Consider the following 18,937-nt stretch of genomic DNA (forward strand, 5'->3'; position numbering starts at 1 on the left):
CAGAAATCGCCTAATGCGATGTATGTAACACGTATGTAAATCCTGGACCAAATTTTATGTGGCATATTGACTCCTATGACAAACTGAAGCCTTTTGGAATCTGTATAAATGGAGCTATTGATGGCCTAATCAAGAGTTATGATTTGGCTTCATGCCTATTCAACAAACAATGATCCCAAGGTCATTGCTGGCTATTTCATAGCAGAAGTTGAAAAGAGGATGGGAACACCTGCTAGGATTCGCTCTGATTTGGGAACAGAAAATGTCATAATGGCGGAGATGCAACGATTCTTGCGATGGACTATGGATCAGAACGTCAGAAACTGTTTTATTACTGGGTCCAGCCAGGGCCCCGGCCCGTGCCATAGGCCGTATAGGCAAATGCTATGGGCGCCGTCCATCAGGGGGCGCCACGCCAGTGCCACAAATGTTGAAAAAAAAATTGGTACTATTATTTCTAAATACAAAAAATAATCCCACGTTAATTAAAATGCAAAGTAAAGCTTACTTAATAGAAATATTATTTGTTACAACATTACGCCCCCTCAAATGGACCAATATGGCAAGGCCATGATGATCCACTTGGTAAAATAAATCCGCTTGGCATCTTTCTTGGCCTTAAGACAACAATTCTGATGGCTATAGATCCAAACGGGACAAAAACAAACAAACAAACAAACAAAAAAAAACAATAACGAGCGACTGTAAAATGATACCCACTGCAACAGCATAGTAACTTTTTGTATGTGTGTGTGGTTCTGGCTTTGCTGAGGATAGTTACAAGCACAACAGCACTGGATGCTCAGAAATGGCTGTGCACTTCATCCTCTTCTCTCCGACAGAATCGTCTGTTGTATTATTAGGATTTATTCACGTCTTGTTGCTATGCATTGTGTGTTTTTTGTACTGATGTTCACGCTGTGCTTATCTCCTCCTGGTGATAAATACCGGGGTGATGGAGAAATGAGAACACAATGTACCTATCCTTCTCTATTGCCTGTGGTGCTGGAAAAATACAGCTTGGTTAAGTGACCCTTTAATCCAGAAGGGGGCAGCACTACATCGTGTCAAACTGGTTTAATATGAACTTTAGCCAGCCTAAATCCTGTTTGTCTGTGTGAGCATGTGGAAATAACTGGTGTTAAGTTTAAAAGGAGAGAAGTGAAAATAAGATTTAATAATCAATGAAAAAGTGGACTTACATGGTAATGTTAATGAAGTTGTCAGCCCACTGATATGGATGGAAATATTTTGCTTTTAATATAAGGTTTTAAAAGAGAAAGAAAGAAAGAAAGTGGATTCATTTTGTTGTTTTATTGTGTATCAGTATAAGCGTGTGCCAGAAACACACCACAGAATTTATAGTCTTAGCTTATTTGCAAAGGCCCGTGGCCTTTAAAATACATGAAACTCAACCACAAACACAGAGGTAGTACAACACACAGTCTGCACAATACAGCTCACAACTGAACAACAGCAAAGTTGGCAAGTCACAAGAAAACCATTGAATAGAGAGCAGCAGATCATCCATAATTGCATTGCTCAGAGTTTCAGGTGTAAATGATCTCAGTCAAAATCCAGACAAACAGCGGTTTGCCGAAATGGGGATTTACATAGAGCCCTTTATACTCCTCACTGGTTGCTCATCATGTTTCTGAGTACAGTCATCTTAAGGGTAACTAAGCACCTGAGGAGCCTGATCATGTGATAATTTGCATACCCTGCATCCTATTTAAAGCATTAAATTTTGGCTCCTGAGCTTAGCTGTGCAGTATGATTCTCAATGGCATAGATGAAGTTGCTTGAAACATTCCTTAGAGATTTTGCTCCATATTAACATCATAGCAACCACTAATGCAAATCTCCCATTTCACACCATCCCGAGGGTGCTCAGTGGACTGCAATGGTTACTGTGGAGACCACTTGAGTACAATGAGTAAATGGTCTGGTTCTTATATAGCGCTTTTCTACTCTTCTGAGCACTCAAAGCACTTTACACAACTTGTGCATTCACCCATTCGCACAAGCACATTTTTCCTAGGTGCTTTCTAACTGACATTCACACACATTCATACTCCGATGAATGCATCGGAGAGCAATGTCGGGTTAGTATCTTGCCCAAGGATATTTGGCATGCAGACTAGGGGAAGCCAGGAATCGAACCACCAACCTTCCAATCAGTAGATGACCTGCTCTACCACCTGAGCTACAGCCACCCTGTCAGTTTGCTGTCATGTTCAAAAAAAATAGTTACAAATGATCTGACCTTTATGACATAGTGTAATCCTGGTTGAAGCAGCCATCAGACAGTACACAGTACTTTATGACCACAGTGCACTGTGGTCTGTAACAATACTCAGGCGGGCTGTGGTGCTTAAATGATGCTCAGTTGGTATGAAGAGGCCCAAAGTGTTCCCCACCACCATTACAGGGTGACCGTGGCTCAGGGGGTTGGGAATCGCATCTGTAACTGGAAGGTCGCCGGTTCGATCCCTGGGCTCTCTGTCCTGGTCATTGTGTCCTTGGGCAAGACACTTTACCCTACTTGCCTACTGGTGTTGGCCAGAGGGGCCGATGGCGCGATATGGCAGCCTCGCTTCTGTCAGTCTGCCCCAGGGCAGCTGTGGCTACAACTGTAGCTTGCCTCCACCAGTGTGTGAATGTGAGAGTGAATGAATAGTGGTATTGTAAAGCACTTTGGGTGCCTAGAAAAGCGCTATATAAATCCAATCCATTATTATTATTATCAACAAGCTGAACTGTTGATACAAGTTGTTTACACCAAATTGTGACTCTCTTCTGCTGCTGTAGCCACCTGCTTCAAGGTTCAGTGTGATGTGCATTTAGAGATGCTCTTCTGCATACCTTGGTTATAACAAGTGGTTATTTGAGCTACTGTTGTATTCCTATGAGGTCAAAGCCGTCCGTAAAACCTATTCTGAGATTGATATGTGAGGAAAATCCCAGTAGATCAGCAGTTTCTGTAATATTCAGACCAGCTGGTCTGGCAGCAACAACTATTCCATGTTCAGAGTCACTTAAATCACCTTTTTTGCCTATTCTGATGCTCAATTTGAACTGCAACATGCCTAAATGCAGCTCTGTGGCTGATGTTAGAGTCCTAATCTATGCTTTTTTTACACATGACCTTTGAATTTCTTTATTTCCAGATAAAGAGTGGGGTAATGACAGATTAAAAATCAAGATAAAGGCTAATCGATCAGGAAATAAGTGACTAATCATCCAAGATTTAATTTGAAGAAGTTTAACATAAGTTTTAATATAAGAATGAGCGTTATCAAAAAATAAACGAAAAAGAGGCTATGGTTAGAACTGGAGGATCAATTGCTGGAGTAAAATAAAAAGTATATGTAAAAGGACATGGGTACAGTGTCCATTTATCCAACATCAAATGCAATAAATCACAATAAGAAGGCACACCGCGTTGTAAGCACGTGGATGATTTTATTTACAATATTTTCTTGTGCAGCTGCCTTGTCCCATTACAGCACACTGCTCTCCTGTTAGACCCCAGCATCCTACTGAAGCAGGGAAGGCGTGACCAGGTAATGGGGAACAGCTGTGTGGGTCAGCCTGCTCTAACACCACACCCTGAACTAGCTGCTCCACCCCTTCCCCTAGAGCTGAGCTACAAACCACACCCCACCACAGTGGGTCCATATAGTAGAATAAACAACCATGACAAATATACCAGTTAAGGTTAATTTACCCATAAGTTCCATTCCAAACAGTTCAACAGGCTCAGTTGCCTATCTGGGGGAAGAGGACAGTGTTGCATTACTATTAATGTATTTGAAAACTGTTCCAAGTGTTTGATTTCCTTCTATTGGAATAGATCTTTTCTCCTCAATTCACCTCAATCCACTAATGTTGACACTGAGCTCTCAGCTTATCTCTTGATTGCAAACCTTTCCCTGCTGACTGTCTGGTCAGAATAGCAGATTTGTTTAAACTCAAGAAGATCCCACAAAGTTTCTGGAGAACCCCTAGCCACTTATCTAAGAGTTAGTGCAACGTGACTGTATCACCAAATGTCTGGAAATCTAATTGTACTTTACAAAGCTTCACTTGTCCTTACTTTTACATTTTAGAGATGCCTTTTTGAATGAGAGTGGTTGCTGATCAATGGGCATGAGAATTTGCATAATTATGATGAATAAACTGGCTTCTCAGCCCATTGTTCCTTCAGTGGGCTGGTTTCAGTCATTATGCAAATCTCCAAAAGTTGATTCTGTTCATCTGGACGTAGCGTTTTGTGGGAGAAACGTTTCGTCACTCATCCAAGTGACTTCTTCGGTCTCAGCTGACTGCAGGTTTCCCCAATCTTATAAACAGTACATTTGCATAATGACTGAAACCAGCCCACTGAAGGAACAAAGGGCTGGGAGGTCGACCGTTTAAATATTTTGTTACTCTGAAAATATGGCAGTATGAAGCTAAACCTTTAGCTTGACGGCTAAAGCAATGCTAAGATTTCCACGGAAACGATCAGCGGACATCGTTAAAGTACTATTGGTCTACATTCTTCTTCTATGGTAGCAGCCTGGGCAGAGTAACAGCCAACTTTAAACTGCGCCATCTGTTGGCACAAATTACAATAGAAAACATTATTGCGACAACACGTTTTTGGGGAAAATAACAGAGATTGAAACTTTATTGATAATTTGTCCAAGTTGAAAAATGCCCTCCTCCAAAAATATCACGTGACAACCTCATTGCCTTACAGAATTATGACGTCACACACATGTAGAATCTTACCACCATTCTGATCCTTTGATCCTTTGATCCAAAAACCTATAAATAGCGGTGAAGAGCAACGACTTTTAGTCCGTTTCTCGCAGCATTGATGTGTGCAGCATTGAACCGTTCGCCAAAAAAGCCTTTTGAAATATTTGGATCCTTTGCAATTCTAACTGTATCCAGACACAACATGTCTCAAACAAATCCAAAGGGACAAGAAGTTGACCCCTACACTCTTCCCTGGGATGAGCCACTAGACTCTTCCCTTTCCTCTCTTCCTTGGTGTGACCAAGTGGAACTAGAGGAAAAGCGTTTGGAAGAAATGGAGGATGAAGCGCTCAGAAACACAGAGAAGATGAAGTTCTTGATGGAGGAAAATGAGCAAAAGAGCGCTCAACTAAAAAAGTTGTCATGCCAGCTTCAAGAAAAGGAAGCTATTATTGAGGAGAAACAACAAGATCTCCATGACATGGACAAAAAGAACCAGGAGCTCCAAGGAAAGCTTGATGAAGCCCTGCAACAAAATAAAAAACTTGTCCAAGAGAAGAAACAAGACGCCACGAAGAAGAGAGGGCTGCACAGCAATCTCCAAGAAATGGAGCTAATGTACAGTGTATACAAAAAAAAGCTTGATCACACACTGCAAGAAAATGAAAAGCTTCTGCAAGAGAAAAGGCAACAGGAGTTAAAAGAGAGAGAAATGCATTCCAAGCTTCAGAGTATCAAGCAACACAATGAAAGCTTGCAAGGAAAGCTTCATGAAGCTCTGCAACAAAATAGAAAACTCCTCCAAGAGAAGAAAGAAGATGGCATGAAGAAGAGAGGGCTGCACTCCAATCTCCGAGACATGGAGCTAATGTACAGTGTTGACAAAAAAAGGCTTGATCGCACAGAGCAAGCAAATGAGAAGCTCCTCGAAGAGAAAAGGGAACAAGAAATCAAACAAAAAGAAATGGATTCCAATCTGCAGAGCATCAAGCAACAAAATGAAAGCTTGCAAGGAAAGCTCGATGAAGCTCTGCGACAAAATAAAGCAATCCTTCAAGAGAAAGAGCAGCTGGACAGAAAGCAGGGAGACATGGAGTGCCAACTCCAGCTCATGGAGGGAAACGACAGGATGCTGCAGGTAAAGTTGGATGAGACACTGCACAAATATCAAGACCTGCTTCAAGAGAGAGAACAGCTGGTCAGTAAGCAGAGAGAAGAAAAACTTCTTCTCCAGGAGTTTGAGAAGAAAAACCTAAACCTGCAAGAACTTTACAACAAAATGAAGTTCAAAGCATCTGAGCTGGAAGGAGAAAATGAAAAACTACAAAAACAGGAGGCAACATCTAAAGTGCTGAAAGAAAGGTTGGAAGAAAAACAAGCCGAAAAAGAAGAAGTGGTGAAAAAATGCAACAAGCTGCAGAAGCAAAACACTGAAAAAATCGAGGAGCTGATCCTCATCCTCGAGAAAAAGCAGAAAAAGAAAAAACGCTTCTTCTGGAGGAAGAACACTCCTTCTTTCACTACTGCCAATGTCACCTCTTCTTCCCCCACCTCTATTCCAGCTTAATTCCCCCCCCCCCCCTTAACTACTAACACCTCTCCCATCTCCCCCATCTCCCTCCCCTCTCTTCACAGTCACCCCCCAACCAGTCCCGACAGTTGACTGCCCCCTCTAGAGCCTGGTTCTGTCATAGGTTTCTTCCTTTAAAGGGAGTTTTTCCTATCCACTGTCGCCTCGTGCTTGCTCAGAGGGGATTGTTGGGGTTTTCTCTCCTCTCTCCCTTTACATCCCACCCACCCCCACCTTTTCTTTTTTCTTAATAATTGAACAATAAAAACAATTGGCCGCTAATTAAATGTGTCAAATCAATGTCTTTATTCAAGAATACAAGAAATGGGTAATAGCTGCATGTGTGTTTGTGTGTGTGCATAATATGCATACTTTACGTGTTGGATCCAAATCCCACAAGGAATTAAATAAAACAAGAAGACAAACAAAAACAAATATTTCTCTCCCTTCCCAGGTCAGGAATCAGGATGAGGAAGAAATGAGGTCAGATCAGTGCAGGTTTTTGCACTACTGACATAAAGTTTCTGCTGATTAAAAAAAAGTATGTCGATATTTCTGAAATACATTTGCAAACAAATAACTTTGACAACTTGTGTTTTTTCATAAAAGAAAAATCAGAGAGCAGAGCTGGTAAAACAGCTTAGCTCCGCAGGTTACAGGAGATCAGATGCCAAATACTTTTCATGACAGTCTTCGTTATTGCATAAATCTCCCCTTTTATCATTGATCAGTAAATCACTGCATATACATTCATCTAACCGTTATAATTTCATGAGGAAAGATTCTCAGATGACTGAATGGCGGTTTTAGTAAATGTTGAACTTTATTGTGATTTCTATTTTTAGAATCAATAGCACACATTTTGATTTAGTTTTGCAAGCTGCTGATTTCACACAGATCCACTGCCCAAACGTGCCTTTGAGTTTTTCATCATTTAACAAGAATAGGCTCAGGCAATCATTGTGTAATTAGGCTTTGGGAAGGTCTGGGGACAGGTATGATGGTGGTGGTTTTAAAGCACTGTGGCACAACCGCTTGACTCAGGGAGATGTTAAAGATGCCTGCTAGGACATCAGTCAGCTGGTCAGCACGGGCTCTGAGCACGCGTCCAGGTATATTGTCTGGTCCAGCAGCTTTGTGTGGGTTGACTTTAGTGAGAGTCCTTCTCACACTGGCCGTGGACAGGGACAGCACTTGGTTGTCTGGCAAGGGGGTGGCCCTCTATAGTCCGTCTTGCGTCCCATTTAAACAAGTGCGTGTTCACACTGCCCCTGGATGTCCTGGCCTCTGAGGTTAAGGTGTACGGCTCCTGGTTGTCAACTGACCAATTTATCATGGCAAAGCCTGTGGTGGACAAAAGATAAGAGGCTGATGATAAAAATGATCCATGCACGCCTTATGACCTACAGCATGTGCAGTTAACACAGCTAAATGGCTGTGAAATTGTAAAATTACTTTTGAAATAAAGCTATTCAAAGTCAATTAACTGTGACTATAATAATAGCAATGTTAGCCAGCAAACACAACGTTAGCACTAATTAAAATAAGCTGCTAGGTGATGTTACTGTTTCAAGTTCTCTCATTGTTTGACATGTAGGGCAGATATTTTGGTGACACTGAGATTAACCAGACACTAAACAGCAGTGTAATATCAACGCTAGATTAGATGTTTTCTAATCCGATAAAATGACATTATTCCTGTTTATAGAAGATGTTTGTCGTCTGTTTGTTTGACTGACAGGAACAGGAAATAGTGGTTGGAAATTACTGTTGGTGTTACATGAGGGTAAAGAAGGGCTTTAAGCACCTGGGTAAAAACTGGACCCATGATGAAACACTACAACAAGTACAACATATTCTCCAGTTTTAATATGTGACCATACTGTGCAGACTGCTGATGAGTTACACGGTTACATTTCATTAATCATTGTTAAACTAAAGTGGTAAGCAGTTACTTTATCCTTTCACTTAAAACTTCCAGGAAAAACACTACCTTGGCTACTTTTGTGCTTACATTTGATCTATGCTGGGTCACTACTTTTGCACTATAATGCTGCTGCTGACACCTTGGTTCACACTGACAATTAGAAAAAAGCTGATAGGAAAAGAAGGATGGAAAATGCCTGGAATTTAGTTACACTTGCAAATACTGCTTCCTCCAAACTGCAAGCATCAATAAAATGTTACAGTATTGTTTTCTATATCTGTGCATATATCCTTATTGGTAGTTTTCTCGAAATAGAAGATCTTCATTTAAAAAAAAAAAAAATCTCTGATAACATTGCTGAAGCTAGCGCCCACCCCTACTGCACGTACTGCAAATATAAAACTGATATATACTTACATCATGAAGCAGTTGATGTCTTGTTTCTGACAAATACAGTAAAGAGGTGCGTTCTCCCCCTCCATACCAGTGTTCTCAGGCACTGGTACATGGTCAGTGTCAGACACTTCACTGTCCTACAACATACCACATAGGACCACATTAGAAATGACATGTATGTAGACATGCTAATTATACCTGGCTAAATGGATGCAGTAACAAAATGTTACTTAACTACTCTAGTTATTAGTTTCCAGATGTGTGCAGTTGCTCCAGTCTTACTGACAGTATACTGTTTCAAACACCAGTGCCAACATTTTATTTTTTAAATCTTAGTATGATTCTGCACCAAGACTTGTGGCCTGTTGCTCGGTAACTTATTGTCTGACTACATTAACTACAGTTCATAAACATCATTCATTTTCTCCTACTTATTTTATTCAGGTTGTATTCCAGCTGTCATAGGGCAAAAGTACACCCTGGACAGGTCGCCAGTCTGTTGGAGGGTTATTAGAGAGACTCAGACAACCACTCACACCAACAGCCAACTAACCTAACCCCGCGCATGTCTTTGGAGTTCAACACCAGACTGGCCGAATCACAGATAAGCAGGGTGTCTGTGCTGCAGAGCACAGCTGTGTCAGAGACTCTCGACATCAATGTAGCGTTAAGGATGCGGAGCGATGGGTGCACTAACGTAATGAAATTATGAGAGTGATCGTCATTGTCTCTATGCTGTTGCGCTCTTATTCGTATTACTGAAACCATATATCTATTCTAGCTCACCCTAAAACTGTGGAGAAAATTGATCTGTTAATAAACGTGGTCAATTATTTGGGAATGTTCTGGCAAGAACGTCGCATTCTTCCGGTGGGGAAACTAATCATAATACATAATAATTATAATAATAATAATAATAATAATAATGACAACAATAATAAATATAATCACCGGTAAAGTCAGTTAGCGAACACTACTGGCATGTAATGCCAATGACGACCATTTCACAAACTGTCGAAAATGCTCAAAATGTTGTCGGCACCAAAAGTGAAGGGCTGACAGTTGTGTTTATATACGAACCGTAAGCGCTAATGTTGGTTAGCATCAGCTAAAGCGAGGAAGTTTGACACTTGCAGAGGCAGTGAACACAGAGAGAGCTTAAAAACGCATTGTGGGGTTTTTTAGTCTTTGCTTCGTTGCTTTGGGATTTTTTTTTTTTTTTTTTTTTTTTTGCATTAAGACGTTGCCCACAAAATTACAGATATAACGGTGATTTAGCTGCTCGTTGGATAAACCCATGGACCTTAGAAAAGATCAACACTACTCGGATGTAAGCACCCGTGTATAACACAATAGGCAAAATTACGCTTGCTAACCTTTCCACATCACAGGCTTCACATTAAATAAACATTTTTCAAATACTCACCATGATCTGAGACCGTTTAAATATTTTGTTACTCTGAAAATATGGCAGTATGAAGCTAAACCTTTAGCTTGACGGCTAAAGCAATGCTAAGATTTCCACGGAAACGATCAGCGGACATCGTTAAAGTACTATTGGTCTACATTCTTCTTCTATGGTAGCAGCCTGGGCAGAGTAACAGCCAACTTTAAACTGCGCCATCTGTTGGCACAAATTACAATAGAAAACATTATTGCGACAACACGTTTTTGGGGAAAATAACAGAGATTGAAACTTTATTGATAATTTGTCCAAGTTGAAAAATGCCCTCCTCCAAAAATATCATGTGACAACCTCATTGCCTTACAGAATTATGACGTCACACACATGTAGAATCTTACCACCATTCTGATCCTTTGATCCTTTGATCCAAAAATCTATAAATAGCGGTGAAGAGCAACGACTTTTAGTCCGTTTCTCGCAGCATTGATGTGTGCAGCATTGAACCGTTCGCCAAAAAAGCCTTTTGAAATATTTGGATCCTTTGCAATTCTAACTGTATCCAGACCCAACATGTCTCAAACAAATCTAAAGGGACAAGAAGTTGACCCCTACACTCTTCCCTGGGATGAGCCACTAGACTCTTCCCTTTCCTCCCTTCCTTGGTGTGACCAAGTGGAACTAGAGGAAAAGCGTTTGGAAGAAATGGAGGCTGAAGCGCTCAGAAACACAGAGAAGATGAAGTTCTTGATGGAGGAAAATGAGCAAAAGAGCGCTCAACTAAAAAAGTTGTCATGCCAGCTTCAAGAAAAGGAAGCTATTATTGAGGAGAAACAACAAGATCTCCATGACATGGACAAAAAGAACCAGGAGCTCCAAGGAAAGCTTGATGAAGCCCTGCAACAAAATAAAAAACTTGTCCAAGAGAAGAAACAAGACGCCACGAAGAAGAGAGGGCTGCACAGCAATCTCCAAGAAATGGAGCTAATGTACAGTGTATACAAAAAAAAGCTTGATCACACACTGCAAGAAAATGAAAAGCTTCTGCAAGAGAAAAGGCAACAGGAGTTAAAAGAGAGAGAAATGCATTCCAAGCTTCAGAGTATCAAGCAACACAATGAAAGCTTGCAAGGAAAGCTTCATGAAGCTCTGCAACAAAATAGAAAACTCCTCCAAGAGAAGAAAGAAGATGGCATGAAGAAGAGAGGGCTGCACTCCAATCTCCGAGACATGGAGCTAATGTACAGTGTTGACAAAAAAAGGCTTGATCGCACAGAGCAAGCAAATGAGAAGCTCCTCGAAGAGAAAAGGGAACAAGAAATCAAACAAAAAGAAATGGATTCCAATCTGCAGAGCATCAAGCAACAAAATGAAAGCTTGCAAGGAAAGCTTGATGAAGCTCTGCTACAAAATAAAGAAATCCTGCAAGAGAAAGAGCAGCTGGACAGAAAGCAGGGAGACATGGAGTGCCAACTCCAGCTCATGGAGGGAAACGACAGGATGCTGCAGGTAAAGTTGGATGAGACACTGCACAAATATCAAGACCTGCTTCAAGAGAGAGAACAGCTGGTCAGTAAGCAGAGAGAAGAAAAACTTCTTCTCCAGGAGTTTGAGAAGAAAAAACAAAACCTGCAAGAACTTTACAACAAAATGAAGTTCAAAGCATCTGAGCTGGAAGGAGAAAATGAAAAACTACAAAAACAGGAGGCAACATCTAAAGTGCTGAAAGAAAGGTTGGAAGAAAAACAAGCCGAAAAAGAAGAAGTGGTGAAAAAATGCAACAAGCTGCAGAAGCAAAACACTGAAAAAATCGAGGAGCTGATCCTCATCCTCGAGAAAAAGCAGAAAAAGAAAAAACGCTTCTTCTGGAGGAAGAACACTCCTTCTTTCACTACTGCCAATGTCACCTCTTCTTCCCCCACCTCTATTCCAGCTTAATTCCCCCCCCCCCCCCTTAACTACTAACACCTCTCCCATCTCCCCCATCTCCCTCCCCTCTCTTCACAGTCACCCCCCAACCAGTCCCGACAGTTGACTGCCCCCTCTAGAGCCTGGTTCTGTCATAGGTTTCTTCCTTTAAAGGGAGTTTTTCCTATCCACTGTCGCCTCGTGCTTGCTCAGAGGGGATTGTTGGGGTTTTCTCTCCTCTCTCCCTTTACATCCCACCCACCCCCACCTTTTCTTTTTTCTTAATAATTGAACAATAAAAACAATTGGCCGCTAATTAAATGTGTCAAATCAATGTCTTTATTCAAGAATACAAGAAATGGGTAATAGCTGCATGTGTGTTTGTGTGTGTGCATAATATGCATACTTTACGTGTTGGATCCAAATCCCACAAGGAATTAAATAAAACAAGAAGACAAACAAAAACAAATATTTCTCTCCCTTCCCAGGTCAGGAATCAGGATGAGGAAGAAATGAGGTCAGATCAGTGCAGGTTTTTGCACTACTGACATAAAGTTTCTGCTGATTAAAAAAAAGTATGTCGATATTTCTGAAATACATTTGCAAACAAATAACTTTGACAACTTGTGTTTTTTCATAAAAGAAAAATCAGAGAGCAGAGCTGGTAAAACAGCTTAGCTCCGCAGGTTACAGGAGATCAGATGCCAAATACTTTTCATGACAGTCTTCGTTATTGCATAAATCTCCCCTTTTATCATTGATCAGTAAATCACTGCATATACATTCATCTAACCGTTATAATTTCATGAGGAAAGATTCTCAGATGACTGAATGGCGGTTTTAGTAAATGTTGAACTTTATTGTGATTTCTATTTTTAGAATCAATAGCACACATTTTGATTTAGTTTTGCAAGCTGCTGATTTCACACAGATCCACTGCCCAAACGTGCCTTTGAGTTTTTCATCATTTAACAAGAATAGGCTCAGGCAATCATTGTGTAATTAGGCTTTGGGAAGGTCTGGGGACAGGTATGATGGTGGTGGTTTTAAAGCACTGTGGCACAACCGCTTGACTCAGGGAGATGTTAAAGATGCCTGCTAGGACATCAGTCAGCTGGTCAGCACGGGCTCTGAGCACGCGTCCAGGTATATTGTCTGGTCCAGCAGCTTTGTGTGGGTTGACTTTAGTGAGAGTCCTTCTCACACTGGCCGTGGACAGGGACAGCACTTGGTTGTCTGGCAAGGGGGTGGCCCTCTATAGTCCGTCTTGCGTCCCATTTAAACAAGTGCGTGTTCACACTGCCCCTGGATGTCCTGGCCTCTGAGGTTAAGGTGTACGGCTCCTGGTTGTCAACTGACCAATTTATCATGGCAAAGCCTGTGGTGGACAAAAGATAAGAGGCTGATGATAAAAATGATCCATGCACGCCTTATGACCTACAGCATGTGCAGTTAACACAGCTAAATGGCTGTGAAATTGTAAAATTACTTTTGAAATAAAGCTATTCAAAGTCAATTAACTGTGACTATAATAATAGCAATGTTAGCCAGCAAACACAACGTTAGCACTAATTAAAATAAGCTGCTAGGTGATGTTACTGTTTCAAGTTCTCTCATTGTTTGACATGTAGGGCAGATATTTTGGTGACACTGAGATTAGCCAGACACTAAACAGCAGTGTAATATCAACGCTAGATTAGATGTTTTCTAATCCGATAAAATGACATTATTCCTGTTTATAGAAGATGTTTGTCGTCTGTTTGTTTGACTGACAGGAACAGGAAATAGTGGTTGGAAATTACTGTTGGTGTTACATGAGGGTAAAGAAGGGCTTTAAGCACCTGGGTAAAAACTGGACCCATGATGAAACACTACAACAAGTACAACATATTCTCCAGTTTTAATATGTGACCATACTGTGCAGACTGCTGATGAGTTACACGGTTACATTTCATTAATCATTGTTAAACTAAAGTGGTAAGCAGTTACTTTATCCTTTCACTTAAAACTTCCAGGAAAAACACTACCTTGGCTACTTTTGTGCTTACATTTGATCTATGCTGGGTCACTACTTTTGCACTATAATGCTGCTGCTGACACCTTGGTTCACACTGACAATTAGAAAAAAGCTGATAGGAAAAGAAGGATGGAAAATGCCTGGAATTTAGTTACACTTGCAAATACTGCTTCCTCCAAACTGCAAGCATCAATAAAATGTTACAGTATTGTTTTCTATATCTGTGCATATATCCTTATTGGTAGTTTTCTCGAAATAGAAGATCTTCATTTAAAAAAAAAAAAAATCTCTGATAACATTGCTGAAGCTAGCGCCCACCCCTACTGCACGTACTGCAAATATAAAACTGATATATACTTACATCATGAAGCAGTTGATGTCTTGTTTCTGACAAATACAGTAAAGAGGTGCGTTCTCCCCCTCCATACCAGTGTTCTCAGGCACTGGTACATGGTCAGTGTCAGACACTTCACTGTCCTACAACATACCACATAGGACCACATTAGAAATGACATGTATGTAGACATGCTAATTATACCTGGCTAAATGGATGCAGTAACAAAATGTTACTTAACTACTCTAGTTATTAGTTTCCAGATGTGTGCAGTTGCTCCAGTCTTACTGACAGTATACTGTTTCAAACACCAGTGCCAACATTTTATTTTTTAAATCTTAGTATGATTCTGCACCAAGACTTGTGGCCTGTTGCTCGGTAACTTATTGTCTGACTACATTAACTACAGTTCATAAACATCATTCATTTTCTCCTACTTATTTTATTCAGGTTGTATTCCAGCTGTCATAGGGCAAAAGTACACCCTGGACAGGTCGCCAGTCTGTTGGAGGGTTATTAGAGAGACTCAGACAACCACTCACACCAACAGCCAACTAACCTAACCCCGCGCATGTCTTTGGAGTTCAACACCAGACTGGCCGAATCACAGATAAGCAGGGTGTCTGTGCTGCAGAGCACAGCTGTGTCAGAGACTCTCGACATCAATGTAGCGTTAAGGATGCGGAGCGATGGGTGCACTAACGTAATGAAATTATGAGAGTGATCGTCATTGTCTCTATGCTGTTGCGCTCTTATTCGTATTACTGAAACCATATATCTATTCTAGCTCACCCTAAAACTGTGGAGAAAATTGATCTGTTAATAAACGTGGTCAATTATTTGGGAATGTTCTGGCAAGAACGTCGCATTCTTCCGGTGGGGAAACTAATCATAATACATAATAATTATAATAATAATAATAATAATAATAATAATGACAACAATAATAAATATAATCACCGGTAAAGTCAGTTAGCGAACACTACTGGCATGTAATGCCAATGACGACCATTTCACAAACTGTCGAAAATGCTCAAAATGTTGTCGGCACCAAAAGTGAAGGGCTGACAGTTGTGTTTATATACGAACCGTAAGCGCTAATGTTGGTTAGCATCAGCTAAAGCGAGGAAGTTTGACACTTGCAGAGGCAGTGAACACAGAGAGAGCTTAAAAACGCATTGTGGGGTTTTTTAGTCTTTGCTTCGTTGCTTTGGGATTTTTTTTTTTTTTTTTTTTTTTTTTTGCATTAAGACGTTGCCCACAAAATTACAGATATAACGGTGATTTAGCTGCTCGTTGGATAAACCCATGGACCTTAGAAAAGATCAACACTACTCGGATGTAAGCACCCGTGTATAACACAATAGGCAAAATTACGCTTGCTAACCTTTCCACATCACAGGCTTCACATTAAATAAACATTTTTCAAATACTCACCATGATCTGAGACCGTTTAAATATTTTGTTACTCTGAAAATATGGCAGTATGAAGCTAAACCTTTAGCTTGACGGCTAAAGCAATGCTAAGATTTCCACGGAAACGATCAGCGGACATCGTTAAAGTACTATTGGTCTACATTCTTCTTCTATGGTAGCAGCCTGGGCAGAGTAACAGCCAACTTTAAACTGCGCCATCTGTTGGCACAAATTACAATAGAAAACATTATTGCGACAACACGTTTTTGGGGAAAATAACAGAGATTGAAACTTTATTGATAATTTGTCCAAGTTGAAAAATGCCCTCCTCCAAAAATATCATGTGACAACCTCATTGCCTTACAGAATTATGACGTCACACACATGTAGAATCTTACCACCATTCTGATCCTTTGATCCTTTGATCCAAAAATCTATAAATAGCGGTGAAGAGCAACGACTTTTAGTCCGTTTCTCGCAGCATTGATGTGTGCAGCATTGAACCGTTCGCCAAAAAAGCCTTTTGAAATATTTGGATCCTTTGCAATTCTAACTGTATCCAGACCCAACATGTCTCAAACAAATCTAAAGGGACAAGAAGTTGACCCCTACACTCTTCCCTGGGATGAGCCACTAGACTCTTCCCTTTCCTCCCTTCCTTGGTGTGACCAAGTGGAACTAGAGGAAAAGCGTTTGGAAGAAATGGAGGCTGAAGCGCTCAGAAACACAGAGAAGATGAAGTTCTTGATGGAGGAAAATGAGCAAAAGAGCGCTCAACTAAAAAAGTTGTCATGCCAGCTTCAAGAAAAGGAAGCTATTATTGAGGAGAAACAACAAGATCTCCATGACATGGACAAAAAGAACCAGGAGCTCCAAGGAAAGCTTGATGAAGCCCTGCAACAAAATAAAAAACTTGTCCAAGAGAAGAAACAAGACGCCACGAAGAAGAGAGGGCTGCACAGCAATCTCCAAGAAATGGAGCTAATGTACAGTGTATACAAAAAAAAGCTTGATCACACACTGCAAGAAAATGAAAAGCTTCTGCAAGAGAAAAGGCAACAGGAGTTAAAAGAGAGAGAAATGCATTCCAAGCTTCAGAGTATCAAGCAACACAATGAAAGCTTGCAAGGAAAGCTTCATGAAGCTCTGCAACAAAATAGAAAACTCCTCCAAGAGAAGAAAGAAGATGGCATGAAGAAGAGAGGGCTGCACTCCAATCTCCGAGACATGGAGCTAATGTACAGTGTTGACAAAAAAAGGCTTGATCGCACAGAGCAAGCAAATGAGAAGCTCCTCGAAGAGAAAAGGGAACAAGAAATCAAACAAAAAGAAATGGATTCCAATCTGCAGAGCATCAAGCAACAAAATGAAAGCTTGCAAGGAAAGCTTGATGAAGCTCTGCTACAAAATAAAGAAATCCTGCAAGAGAAAGAGCAGCTGGACAGAAAGCAGGGAGACATGGAGTGCCAACTCCAGCTCATGGAGGGAAACGACAGGATGCTGCAGGTAAAGTTGGATGAGACACTGCACAAATATCAAGACCTGCTTCAAGAGAGAGAACAGCTGGTCAGTAAGCAGAGAGAAGAAAAACTTCTTCTCCAGGAGTTTGAGAAGAAAAAACAAAACCTGCAAGAACTTTACAACAAAATGAAGTTCAAAGCATCTGAGCTGGAAGGAGAAAATGAAAAACTACAAAAACAGGAGGCAACATCTAAAGTGCTGAAAGAAAGGTTGGAAGAAAAACAAGCCGAAAAAGAAGAAGTGGTGAAAAAATGCAACAAGCTGCAGAAGCAAAACACTGAAAAAATCGAGGAGCTGATCCTCATCCTCGAGAAAAAGCAGAAAAAGAAAAAACGCTTCTTCTGGAGGAAGAACACTCCTTCTTTCACTACTGCCAATGTCACCTCTTCTTCCCCCACCTCTATTCCAGCTTAATTCCCCCCCCCCCCCCCCTTAACTACTAACACCTCTCCCATCTCCCCCATCTCCCTCCCCTCTCTTCACAGTCACCCCCCAACCAGTCCCGACAGTTGACTGCCCCCTCTAGAGCCTGGTTCTGTCATAGGTTTCTTCCTTTAAAGGGAGTTTTTCCTATCCACTGTCGCCTCGTGCTTGCTCAGAGGGGATTGTTGGGGTTTTCTCTCCTCTCTCCCTTTACATCCCACCCACCCCCACCTTTTCTTTTTTCTTAATAATTGAACAATAAAAACAATTGGCCGCTAATTAAATGTGTCAAATCAATGTCTTTATTCAAGAATACAAGAAATGGGTAATAGCTGCATGTGTGTTTGTGTGTGTGCATAATATGCATACTTTACGTGTTGGATCCAAATCCCACAAGGAATTAAATAAAACAAGAAGACAAACAAAAACAAATATTTCTCTCCCTTCCCAGGTCAGGAATCAGGATGAGGAAGAAATGAGGTCAGATCAGTGCAGGTTTTTGCACTACTGACATAAAGTTTCTGCTGATTAAAAAAAAGTATGTCGATATTTCTGAAATACATTTGCAAACAAATAACTTTGACAACTTGTGTTTTTTCATAAAAGAAAAATCAGAGAGCAGAGCTGGTAAAACAGCTTAGCTCCGCAGGTTACAGGAGATCAGATGCCAAATACTTTTCATGACAGTCTTCGTTATTGCATAAATCTCCCCTTTTATCATTGATCAGTAAATCACTGCATATACATTCATCTAACCGTTATAATTTCATGAGGAAAGATTCTCAGATGACTGAATGGCGGTTTTAGTAAATGTTGAACTTTATTGTGATTTCTATTTTTAGAATCAATAGCACACATTTTGATTTAGTTTTGCAAGCTGCTGATTTCACACAGATCCACTGCCCAAACGTGCCTTTGAGTTTTTCATCATTTAACAAGAATAGGCTCAGGCAATCATTGTGTAATTAGGCTTTGGGAAGGTCTGGGGACAGGTATGATGGTGGTGGTTTTAAAGCACTGTGGCACAACCGCTTGACTCAGGGAGATGTTAAAGATGCCTGCTAGGACATCAGTCAGCTGGTCAGCACGGGCTCTGAGCACGCGTCCAGGTATATTGTCTGGTCCAGCAGCTTTGTGTGGGTTGACTTTAGTGAGAGTCCTTCTCACACTGGCCGTGGACAGGGACAGCACTTGGTTGTCTGGCAAGGGGGTGGCCCTCTATAGTCCGTCTTGCGTCCCATTTAAACAAGTGCGTGTTCACACTGCCCCTGGAT

At 40.9% G+C, this 18,937-nt stretch overlaps 2 long non-coding RNA genes across 2 annotated transcripts; both read right to left on the reverse strand.

Annotated features, from left to right (window-relative positions):
• Positions 1-6,601: 6,601 nt before the first annotated feature.
• On the reverse strand, positions 6,602-10,265 carry LOC309710364. Its single transcript, XR_014277704.1, has 3 exons — positions 10,069-10,265; positions 8,664-8,779; positions 6,602-7,663 (listed from the first exon to the last, which is right to left on the reverse strand). It is a non-coding gene; the product is annotated as an uncharacterized lncRNA (long non-coding RNA).
• A 2,003-nt stretch (positions 10,266-12,268) lies between these two features.
• On the reverse strand, positions 12,269-15,937 carry LOC309711046. The gene is made up of 3 exons (XR_014277873.1): positions 15,741-15,937; positions 14,331-14,446; positions 12,269-13,330 (listed from the first exon to the last, which is right to left on the reverse strand). It is a non-coding gene; the product is annotated as an uncharacterized lncRNA (long non-coding RNA).
• Between the last annotated feature and the right edge of the window lie 3,000 nt (positions 15,938-18,937).

The sequence above is a fragment of the Aulonocara stuartgranti genome, assembly GCF_965226115.1.
Source record: "Aulonocara stuartgranti genome assembly, chromosome: 7".
Taxonomy (NCBI): Eukaryota; Metazoa; Chordata; class Actinopteri; order Cichliformes; family Cichlidae; genus Aulonocara; species Aulonocara stuartgranti.